Source organism: Diadema antillarum, unplaced genomic scaffold (assembly GCF_040938485.1).
Source record: "Diadema antillarum isolate AM-2024a unplaced genomic scaffold, OU_Dant_1.0 seq00000089_RagTag, whole genome shotgun sequence".
Taxonomy (NCBI): domain Eukaryota; kingdom Metazoa; phylum Echinodermata; class Echinoidea; order Diadematoida; family Diadematidae; genus Diadema; species Diadema antillarum.
Window position 1 is genome coordinate 123301 of NW_027271179.1, and position 11700 is coordinate 135000.

Consider the following 11700-nt stretch of genomic DNA (forward strand, 5'->3'; position numbering starts at 1 on the left):
CAAACATTTGGAAAAACAAGTTTGATATAAATTATAAACAGACTGTAGACTTGTTACTGTTTAGGTATTCAATATGTTATGTAGATAGATAGATAGATAGAAAGATAGATAGATAGATAGATAGATAGATAGATAGATAGATAGATAGATAGATGGATGGATAGATTTAATCTATTCATCATTATTTCTTGGCAATGATTAACATAAGAAATGTCGGCGTTTCTCTAAAGGTCGTCGCTGTGTTCTACATTCGTTCTAATAGGAGAAACGCATTTATCAAATCACTGCGTAGACTCCTCCCTCCGCCCCCTTCCCTTTCTGATGGGTTCAAATCTAAATTCAAACCACCTCATGGACGTCATTCCAATATCCGGTTGACCCCAAACGAGGGGGCAACTTCCTCTTCCTGAGGCAGGCATGGGTCGGGCGTCTTCCGGCAAGTTGACTCACGTGAACACTTTGGGAACGCAGGGAAGGGGTGTAGCGACGTTTTATCACGTTTTCTTGCGCGGGTCTTCCTTTCTCCCTACCCACGAGTCGCGCCACGCAAGGCCTTCACTTTAGGGGGAGTTCCACAGTGCTTGATGGGAGGGGAATCGGAAAGTATGGGGGTGATGGGTGGAGCTAAAACTTCTAGTGAAGAAGGGTCAAACACACGTAATAGAACTGACAAACAGGACTGCTTATCAAACGACCGCAAATGGTCAGAACCATGCATGATCTTTCGTAGATGTCGTGCCGTATCATTTCATCAGCTCATTGAGAGGGGAAGAGGGCTAACCAGTCATAACAAGAAGATAGGTGTTTAGGTTCCAATTAAAGTTTGACGACTGTTTATCTCTACAGCTGCAGCAACCATTTCACTGTAAAAGGTGTATATAATATATTTAATTTTTTTCAAACTTTTCCCATTTTGTCATTTCTTCTCTGTGTGTGTTCCCTAGGGGTCTTTAAGGGCTGGCTTTTTTGTGTGCATTAGTGTTTGGAACTCAGTTATGTCACTGCTTGTTGAAAGGCGGAGCACACATTTGACTGAACACACAATCATCACGTGACTTCCTTGCATTTAGTTGGATATAATATGTCAAAATATTCTACTTTGAGGAAAGATTTCTTGCAGGAAGGTCATCTGTATCAGCGACAAGTGCAAAATATTTCCCCGTAGTTGATGAAAACACAGTCATGTGATTGTATCCAGGGTTTAATTGATATTTTGGACTCAGGAAATGCAGGTTTGAGGGCAACCTCGTATTCCTCAAGACTTCATTTGAATACTAGGCAAACAACTCATTAAACGCGAGTTCCAAGATATGCCGTTGGTACTCTCCAATTTCCGTCAACTTTGATAAGTAAGACTGGGACTGCTTCATAGCCGGGGGATGTTGAGACTTTCCTTTAGTCTTGATTAATTCCTTCTGAACGTTTAAATATGAAGGGGAAGCCAATTAGGCGAAAAGACATAGAGCCAATTAAGGAAAGAGAAATCAATGTACACATTTCTCCACGTCATACACTAATGAAGGAGATTTCTTGGCAAGCGAACGTGTCTCAATGTCGCTGTCATATGGGAGATGAGATTCTGATGCCTGTCACGACATAACCTTCATAAAAGATCACGTTCTACCTCAGACTTAATCTTGTAAGTTTGTTTATGTATGGGTGTGTCTTTACGTGTGTGGAGACGTGCACCCAACAAAAATTCGTCTTGTGTGGAAAACAAAACACAAATGTTTCTCTGTCGTGAGCCTTTGTAAATGTCAGTGAGAAGTTCACGCAATATCCCTTCATTCGTAATGCCATTATATATGTTTATACTCTTTAAAATCATCTATGAAGGCTTTCCTGTAATGTTAAAATCATTTCAAATTTTTAATGCTTAAGCGGCATAGTTTTTCCTTGGCTTATCAGTTCATCGTCAATATCCTCGTTTGAAATTAGATTAATTTATAATGATGCAACCATTAAGCTGGTCAAAAGGGACGGAAATAGCGGCCTGGAGGGATTTGTTTATTAATAGCAACGTGGTGATGAATCCTAGTCGACGAAGGCATAGCGTCCTATTAGTTCTATATTATAGTTCCTTATCAGCCCATCCAAGCTACACCATTGCTGCTGCCCAATGCGTATGATCTTCTGTGCAAAGTTGACCATAATTGTGCATAATTGTGCATAAGTGTGCACACACACACACACACACACACGCACACACACACTATTGCGCAGGGTCTCGTCGCTAATGAGTCATTCATTAAACCACAATGAAATAAATCCCCCACTTTTTGTAATTTCGCCAATGCTTATGTAATATCTGTAAACTTTTCATACGCAAGTTGCAAGCCGCTGCCCCTTCGAAAAGTAATCTCGCAAACATTGGAGTGTAAGCCCTTTTGAAGAAGTTTGAGCCACCGCCATGTATATCAGTGCAGTCAATTAGCTTGAAAAACACGCATAATTGCATTGAAACTGCAAGTAATGAAAATGATTATAATGAATTGAATTGAACATCAGATTGTGGATTATACAAAACATGTGTATGTCGTGAAAATAAAGTTTGTTAAGTTAAATGTTGTTGCTTTCTGTTGTTTGCTTTTATGCAGAAAGAAAGAAATCAAGCCGCAATAAAACTTAGAGATAAAGGTTGTAATTGTCAAATCTACAAACCTCCATTTCAACTAGTTTTTGATAGACCCTACATACATTGTATAAATGAACTATCTAACCCGATGATATTATCGGGCTATAGATAGTTCATTTACAAGTGTGGTGGCCTATTGTCCACACTCAGATTCACATTTCATTGGAATTTACATTCCTTGTTTCATCAATCATTCAAAAGCATAGAACATTTTCGCTGAAAGCACTGTCACGTTACCAACTACACATTTTCCACGAAATCATCTCTCTCTCTCTCTCTCTCTCTCTCTCTCTCCCTCGTTTTTCTATGAAAACTACTTCCGGTCAAGTAAATATCAAAGACTGAAATAGCTAACCTATGATTCTAGATATCCATCCCCTGATCTGCTGATCAAAGTTGGGGTGCGGGTATTCAGTGCAGTTATAAATATTGCCGTCGCCTGTTCTTTGGCATGAAATGTCATTTGGAAGTCACGAGTGTTGCCCAATAAACTTGACGACGTAACTTTCTCCTAATTATAGCCTGGCAGGAAAACTGAAGACCCCTCGTGACTGATGCACTATCTTTCACGATATCAAATCAGGTGGAAATTTGTGCGTTTCAGCAGATATATCTTTTGATTCTTGGTGATGAAATACTTATCAATTTTACCCCTCGACGAGTGAGCAATTTAATCTTTCAAGATATCACAAAATCGCAAGTGAGAATATTCACGAGTGCGGAGTGCGGGAATATATTATAAATATATGAAATGATATTACGTAGATACCCAGGATTCCGTGTAAGTCAATGCTATAAATGCTATCATTACGAACTCGCTGAGATATCTGCATTGATAACTCAGGGTCAAACTCTTAGAATCATCTGAGATACTAGGATTGAGATCATAAACATGTATATAAACACATATACAATTTTTGTGGTATATATATATATATATATATATATATATATATATATATATATCGAATAAAGAAGTAAGTCGTCTATGCTTAACTCTTAACGACTCGAGTCAAGGTTACACAGTCGAGGAAAGGCACCTGTTGAATATGTCACCACCTACACAATACCATTCGCGACAGTCTGCTCTCAGCTCTGAATGCTGTCGCCACCGCAGCAATATGACTTGTAGGAGTGACTATTGACATTCAGCGTATGTCACACCACCAAACAGATTAAGAATATTGTGACTAAACTTGATTGTGATGGCTTTATGCACATAAGGTTATGACATTGCTGTCATATCAGTGTATCTTCAGATGATTTTAGATTGTTTCATTTGTGTAATTGTAATGTCATATATGTTATGCGAATTCTATAAATTTTAGATAAATTAAGGTGTAACATGGAGAGGTATATGTGATGTAAATCCATGGTTGTGATGTTACGTGCTTTTGAAAATCAGAGAAAAATACGGTTACTAGGTCCTATTATAACGTAAAAGCAAAAGCTGAATCTATTGGATGCTATAAACGTTTAATCCAATACATCAACAAGACACAATGTTATTTTTCTTTCATCCTGTATTTTTTAAAGATAGAACAGTCATAAATATTGTTCATTTTGTGAACCTTCTAATCAGACTTTGGCTCTCATGGTCTCAAGGTCAGTTTGACATCCACGTATCTTTGTATCTTTGTAACTTGAAAGAAATCTGACTGATACTATCATGGTTCATGATGCATCACAGAGTTAGGAGCTGTTGCTAATATGTTGATTGGTTCAATCCACATCAGAATAATACTGCTCGACAAAAATTCGAAGTTTTATGTATTTCACTACTGTAAGAGTTTCTGCGTCTTTTCTTTCTAAGTTGTGGAGAGTTAAGTAAACTTTTGGCATTTCCTGAAAGGGTCCATGCTTAGCGATTTCAGAAAAGGGCACATGTTCTGTATCAATGTAACGCTAGTAGATTTCGCTCAAGATTAGATGAAAGGTTTTGACTGCTCGTAGAGGGGTGAGGCCAGGCCCTGTGAGCAGGGATGACACCTTGGCGGACTCGGCGTTGCTAATTTTGACTTTGAAGAGGAAATGAGACATTTGTGATTGATCAGCGTACGTCCGGCCTTCCAGAAGTCTGCGCTGACTACGTCGAGGTCACCCTATTGAGGCTGCAAAAGGGGACACGGGGGTTGGGTCTTAATGGGGATCTAAGAATAAATCGCACACAAGAACGTATTAACCCTCTGAATGCTATAACCACTTCTTGTAAAAACTCCCTTTCCATATAAACTTGGCGAGATTTATGCATGCTTTGGACTCTGGTCATGTCCAAACTGCACATCCCTCAAGGACGTGGCGACTTACACATAACACTGTTGGCAGCAGGCAAACTGCGTAATTTTTAAAAGCAATCGACAGACAGCAACCTTCAGTTGCGAAGTGTTTTGAGTGTCGCGTAGACGTTTTACTTGTATTTTTGATAAACCACTCCATATTGTTTCCTTTTGATTACCATATAAGAGAGTATTTTAATCTAAACTGTGCAGAGTATTTCATTCTTGCTTTAACATCAATATCGTTTCGACATGTCCGATGAAGATATCCTATGCAACTGCCCTTTTGAATGAATATCTCTGCCATGAATGCTAATTATTAAACGTGTTTACTTTTTGGTATACTAATCCATAAACAGTTGCTGTACCCCTCCGTAGACCATGAGGACAAAGCTGCAAATATGAACCTTGTTTGATATAACATAATATTATATAACATAATATGATATCATATCATATCATCACATCGCATCATATCATATCATATTATATCATATCATATCATATCATATGCTAAGATGTAATATGAAATGATATGATATATGAAATACCAAAACATTGGCCAAAATAAACGGCGATATCCCGTCAGGAGTTAGCCAAAAACTGAATTGTAAACAGTGGTAAATGGGCAAAACAGGTTAGTCCCATGTTTCTTCCATTTCCAAATATAATATAATATGATATAATATAATATAATATAATATAATATAATATAATATAATATAATATAATACAATTTCATATAACATAACATAAAAGAATATGATATAATATTGTACACATTATAAATGTATGATTTTGTTTATCTAAGCCTCAACTGCCTTAAACTCACGAAATATATTTCTTCAATCTTTTTTTTTCAAATTTCTTCCCATCAAAATAACAACTGATTCTAAACTGTCTTGGTTGACAGCAGGTAATAATAGGGGAAAAAAGGCCCCTGCAATGAATTAAAGGGACTGTACAGTACTGGTTGAGGTAAGGGATTCATGTTTTGAACATTTCTACGTGAGATAATGAGAAACCTCTTATGGAATATGAAAGAGCATGTAATTTTAAGAAGGATTCAATGTTTATTTGATGAAAATCGGTTTTGAAATGGCTGAGATATAAAAAAAGGTGATAATAATAAAAGGCGACATGCCACAACTTTATTAGGATCTCTTTGTTTCACCTTGTTTTTGGATATCTCAGCCATTTCAAAACCGATTTTCATCAAATAAACTTTTGATACCCTTTAGAATTGAATGCTCTTTGACATCTCATAGAGTGGTTTCTGAATATCTCGCAAAATGTTAAAAGCTAAATCCTCACCTCGACCAGAACTGTACACCCCCTTTAAGCTTTTTTTACGGATGAATAGAAATATAAACATTTCTTTAAATTTCTATACATCTCGAATTTCACTGTTAATTGTTGCAATGTTATTGTCTTTTTTTTTCAGCAGGACTCTAAGCGAGTCACAAATTCAAAGAAAACAATGAATTAGGTGGCTCGATTACCAGTATTGACAATGTAACGAATCTTCTAAACTGTATAAGCAAAAATATTCGGATTGAGGACCCTTCGGAATAACGAACCTTCTTAACTGTATAAGCAAAAATATTTGCTTTCATTTAGAAATATGCCCAGTGTGACCCTTGCCATGTTTATTTTTTTCTACATTCTGCCTTCAGTGAGACAGATTCATTGGTCCGAATTCACGAAGGTGGTACAATCTTTGTCCATGGTTTAAACCATAGACAAAGACCGTAGTTTGTATGGGGCGCCAAGTGTCGCATGACCCATTTCGTTACGAAATCAGTGCGACATTTGGCGCCCCGTACAAACCACAGTCTTTGTCCATGGTTTAATCCATGGACAAGACTGTACCACCTTCGTGAATTCGGGCCATTCGGTTCAGAGCGAAATTATGTATTTCTCATGTTCTTGTCGTGCGTGTATGGCATGTGTCAGTTGCTGGATGAGCCCTCGTCAAACTATCAGAGAGCAGGTGACATAATCATGCACCGCGTATACACGAAAGTGGATGGATTACGGTTCTTCTGAATAACACGTGACGAATCGAATTTTCTGACAGAGGTGGCAAATTCCATTCTAGAATAATTATATGACAACCTCACATAATCAAGTGTGATCAATGTTGGTGCAGAGTACGGAGATGTTTTGACATCGTTATGAGGCACTTTTTGCTTTCCATGTTTAGAGAAAAGAAATGGATTTCTCTATAGATATGAGTTGTGCATGCCTAATGCATGCAAGGACAGGAGATTAGATGAGGGGAATGAGGTCACAACACAGGGCAAAGTGCGAGAAGTACTTGGAGACAGTGCGATTATGACTAGCATTACAATGGCTGAATAATTCAAGGGAGGCAGAAGTATTACTTTGGATTTTTATCAAACTCTGTGTGTTTAGGATAGGATTATACATGTGTCAAAAATGTCGCCAAGGATTAGTTCATACGCAAGTTAGTTATTTTTCGTCTCTCTTGTGGATTTCAGCATTTCCTGTCACTGATGACTTCATTCCTAACAAAAAGAAATGATGATGATGTCAAAGTTCGTGATACGGAAGAATTTATGAGTTTCTTTATCCAGTGATATAAACGTTGAATTTCCAACAAAGGATGGTGCCTGCCTGAGAAGAGTGCAGAGTGTGTGTTATTTCTGGCTACCCGGTGTGTTCAAATATGTTAAAGTGTTGTATGTATAGTGTTGGATGAGATGGGACTTCAGGTTTCCAAACTTTTGTGAGTTCATGGGAAACCTCTTATGAATTATGGAAAAAACATACAATATTCCAAGAGGAATGCAATGTTTATTTGATGAAGATTGGTTTTGAAATGGCTTAGAGGTCCAAAAACAAAGATATCCTAAAGAAAAGGGGACCCACCTTTTATTAGGACCACTTGTTTTACTTTTTTTTTTGATATCTCAACGTTTTTGTAGCCCATTTTCAACAAATAAACTTTGAATTCCTCTTAGAATTGTATGTTCTTTCATATTTTAGAAGTGGTAGGTGATAATCTCGCGAAAAGTTAATTTCTGGATTCACCAACTCAACCAAAACCATACCATCCCTTTGATAGTGTTAATGATATTGTTGTTTCTACCCTCATTATCATAGATTCATGCTTTGGGTGATTGGACACAGGGGAGTATAGTCTTTGCCAAACAGATGCATACACTTTTTTTATAACTATGAATTGTATCTTTTTTAAAACTGGTTTATGGCAGTCTTACTGCTAGCATGTCCATTTTCGGTATGCCCCCCATCAATTTCGTCCAGATTGTGAGGTGAGACATTTCACACCTGCTCTTTCCTTTCTCACTTTAGTGCACTGACGTCACGGTTGAAATCTAAGAACTATTTTAGGAAGCATCAGTAAGCACTTGTAGCTTGTTGCGGCTCCCTCATTCTTGTTTAAACGTGGAAACTGTAATCAAAGCGTATTTACTAAGATACACAGTGTTTCAGCTGTTTGGCTAGAAAAAAATCAATATAACGTGCTTTTTTATCATTTTATTAGTAACACAATATGCCTTATTTGAAAAACAAACACAGGTTCATTCAAGTTAAAATTACTACAGCGGGTGGAAACCAAAAGGACAGAACTGTGGCAATTTCATTTGATTTTAACATAAAAAAGCGAAAAGATTTAAATTTGCAGTTTCACATTTTGTCACATAAACCACACTCTTACAATTCAGATTAAGTTATCCCACTTATACGTTTAATCTTGATTACATTTGTACTTGAAGAGACCTCCTAAAGATGCATCAACCATCTCGTATAAGCTGAGATCAGCGAATTAAGTTCGAAGGAAGAAATTTCTCAGACCCACATCTTGGGGAGACAGAGCCTTCTACATCTCTGGACCCAAGCTTTGGAATGCCCTCCCTCGATGGATCAAGAATGCAGATTCTTTATCACACTTCATGACTTACCTGAAGACTTACCTCTTCCCAGCTACGCCTTCTCAACAATGAGTATCCCTTGCCTCGGGATAATGGAAATTGAATATCCCAACATCATTATATTGACTGAATAGTTGGAACTAGTGAGACATTCCAGATCGAGCGCCACGAGTGCCCTTCAAAGACCCATACCGACGCTATACAAGAAGCCAACATCATCATCGTCATCATAATCTTTGCGAAGCAAGAAGTGTAGAGAGGCCATAGATATGACGTCATCAAAGCGTCTCATTTGCACATGAAATAGTAACAGATATTACTATTTCATGAAATGATATGAACATTAGGCCCTATACGATTCTTTAACTGTCCATTTCAACACTTTCTTTTGAATAGGACTTCTATTCTTTAGTTTGCTGATATTACTCTTATCTTTACCGTCATCCTGAATATGTAGAGGAGAGTCATTTACCATGCAGGCTTTGCAAAATAAAAGAATGTTTGGGTTTTCCTTTTAGTTGGAAATATTTAGTATACACTATAGGTAAGTCTGTCTGCTTGGATATCTTAGTCATTTCAAAACCGACTTTCATCAAATAAACGTTGAATTCCTCTTTTAATGATATTTTTCATAAGCGGTTTCGAGTTGTATCGCAAAAGGTTAAAAATCTGAATCCCCAATCTCAACCAAGAAGACACCATCCTTTCAATACGCATCATAACTTACCCTGAGACCATACACCCCTTCCCAGCTACGTCTTCTCACTAATGATACACAACCCTTGCCTCGGGATAACGGAAATCAAATATCCCAAAATCATTATACATGTAGTTACTGAACAGTTGAAGCCCCATGAGAGCCCTTCAAAGGTCGATACTATAAAAGGAGCCATCATCATTTTCATTTTCATCATCATCATCATCATCACATTTTTTTTTTTTCTAGAGCAGGAATGTAGAGCTGGGCCATGGCCATGACGTCATCAAATCAGATGAAATCGTAACATATATCACTATTTCGTGGAATAATGTGACCATTGGTATGCCCTTTAGGATTCAGTAACTTTTTATGTCATCAGTCTTTTTTTTAAAGAAAACTTCTGCACTTTATTTTGCTTGATATTACTCTTATCTTTACCGTCAGCCTGAATGTGTGTGGTGGATGGTTACTTTGAAGTGTTGGTATAGTTTTGGTTGAGATGGGGGATTCAGATTTCAACTTTTTGCGGGATGATTAGAAACAGCTTATGAAATATGAAAGAGCATAATAATTCTAACAGGAATACAAACTTGATTTGACGAAAATTTGTTTTGAAATTGCTGATATATGCAATAACAAAGTAAAGCAAAGTGTTCATAATAAAAGGTGGGTCCCACTTTTTATTAGGACTGCTTTGTTTTTGGATATCTAAGGCATTTCAAAACCCATTTTCATCAAATGAGCTTTGAATTCCTCTGAGATAACGTGAAACCCTTTATAACATATCAAAGATTATACAGTTCAAAGAGGAGTTTAAAGCTTATTTGATGAAAATAGGTTTTGAATTGGCTGAGATATCCAAAAACTACGAAATAGTAACAAAAGTTGGGACCCATTGTATAGGATGACTTTGTTTTACTTTGCTTTTGGAATGTCTCACCAATTTCAGAACCAATTTTCATGAAAGTAAAACTTTGGATTCCTCTTAGAATTGTATGCTCCTTCATATTGCATGAGTGGTTTCTAATCTCATAAAAAGTTGAAATCTAAATCCCCCATCTCAACCAAAACTGTACCATCTCTTTAAGGCATGAACGTACCCGGCTGTGCAAATAAAATGATGTTTCGGGGTTTTTTCAGTTGGAAATATAAGTAGACGCTAGCTGAGCCTGTCTGCTGGCTGGTTTCCATGAGATGAGAAAAAGATTTAGAAAACTTGCGAAATCACTTCTATTCTGAGCTCTCCACTAGCTATAATTACACGAGGAAAGCAAAATTTGGCTGACTCGCCTACGCTAGGAGGCCACGGCAAGTGTATGAATTTGCACTTTTCCAATACTTGTTGAAAAAAAACCTAGAAAGTATATCGCATGGTGAATCAACATTGACTTTATTACAGAAATGATCTTGAGGTTAGTCGAGGGGTAGAAATAATAGCATTGCTATACGTAGGCTATTTTCAAGGTCTGTTTCTGGTTTGGCACGGCCCTGCACCCATGAGATTAACCGCATCCGGGTTAACATGTAGCTTGGGGTAGACATGCAGTGAGTCACGGAGCTGTCCTGGGCTCAGCCTGAACGGAAAGCAGAAGGCGGGAGGGGTCAAGAGGATAATGGGCTGACTTCAGTGCAAAGTTAAGATATAGAACATTATATAAATACCCCTATAGCTCATGTGTTGTTATGATATGGTAGTGGAAATTTTGACAGAAATTGGACAAACTGTCGGTTTGATGGGATCTCTTGGCACCTACACTATTCCAAGCATGTCACATTCTTGGACTGGAGTATTGCTGAGCAGGATTATTAAGATTACTTTCTTGCAAGGCAGGGACACCGTTTTCTTTCGTTCATAGGACTCAGTTCGTGATCATTCTCTTTTTTGACTCGATTCATTCGACAGCGCTCGGAGGTGTAGATATGTTGAAGTCTACGATTCCTCCTTCGTAATACCACGCAATGGTTGCAAACTTCAGGAGAGATTACTGCAGCTTAGTGATTCTGCATCCTCGCACGTCTCTTCTCGCCGGAGCTGCAGCGTTGGGACACCGGGCCTGAGTCAGAATCTATGACGAGCTTTCTGCCGTCTTCAATAGAACTCCTTGACCGGTTGGAAATATAGGTCTATCATAATGTTCTTTCTACATATGTGAAATGAAAAAAGAAAAA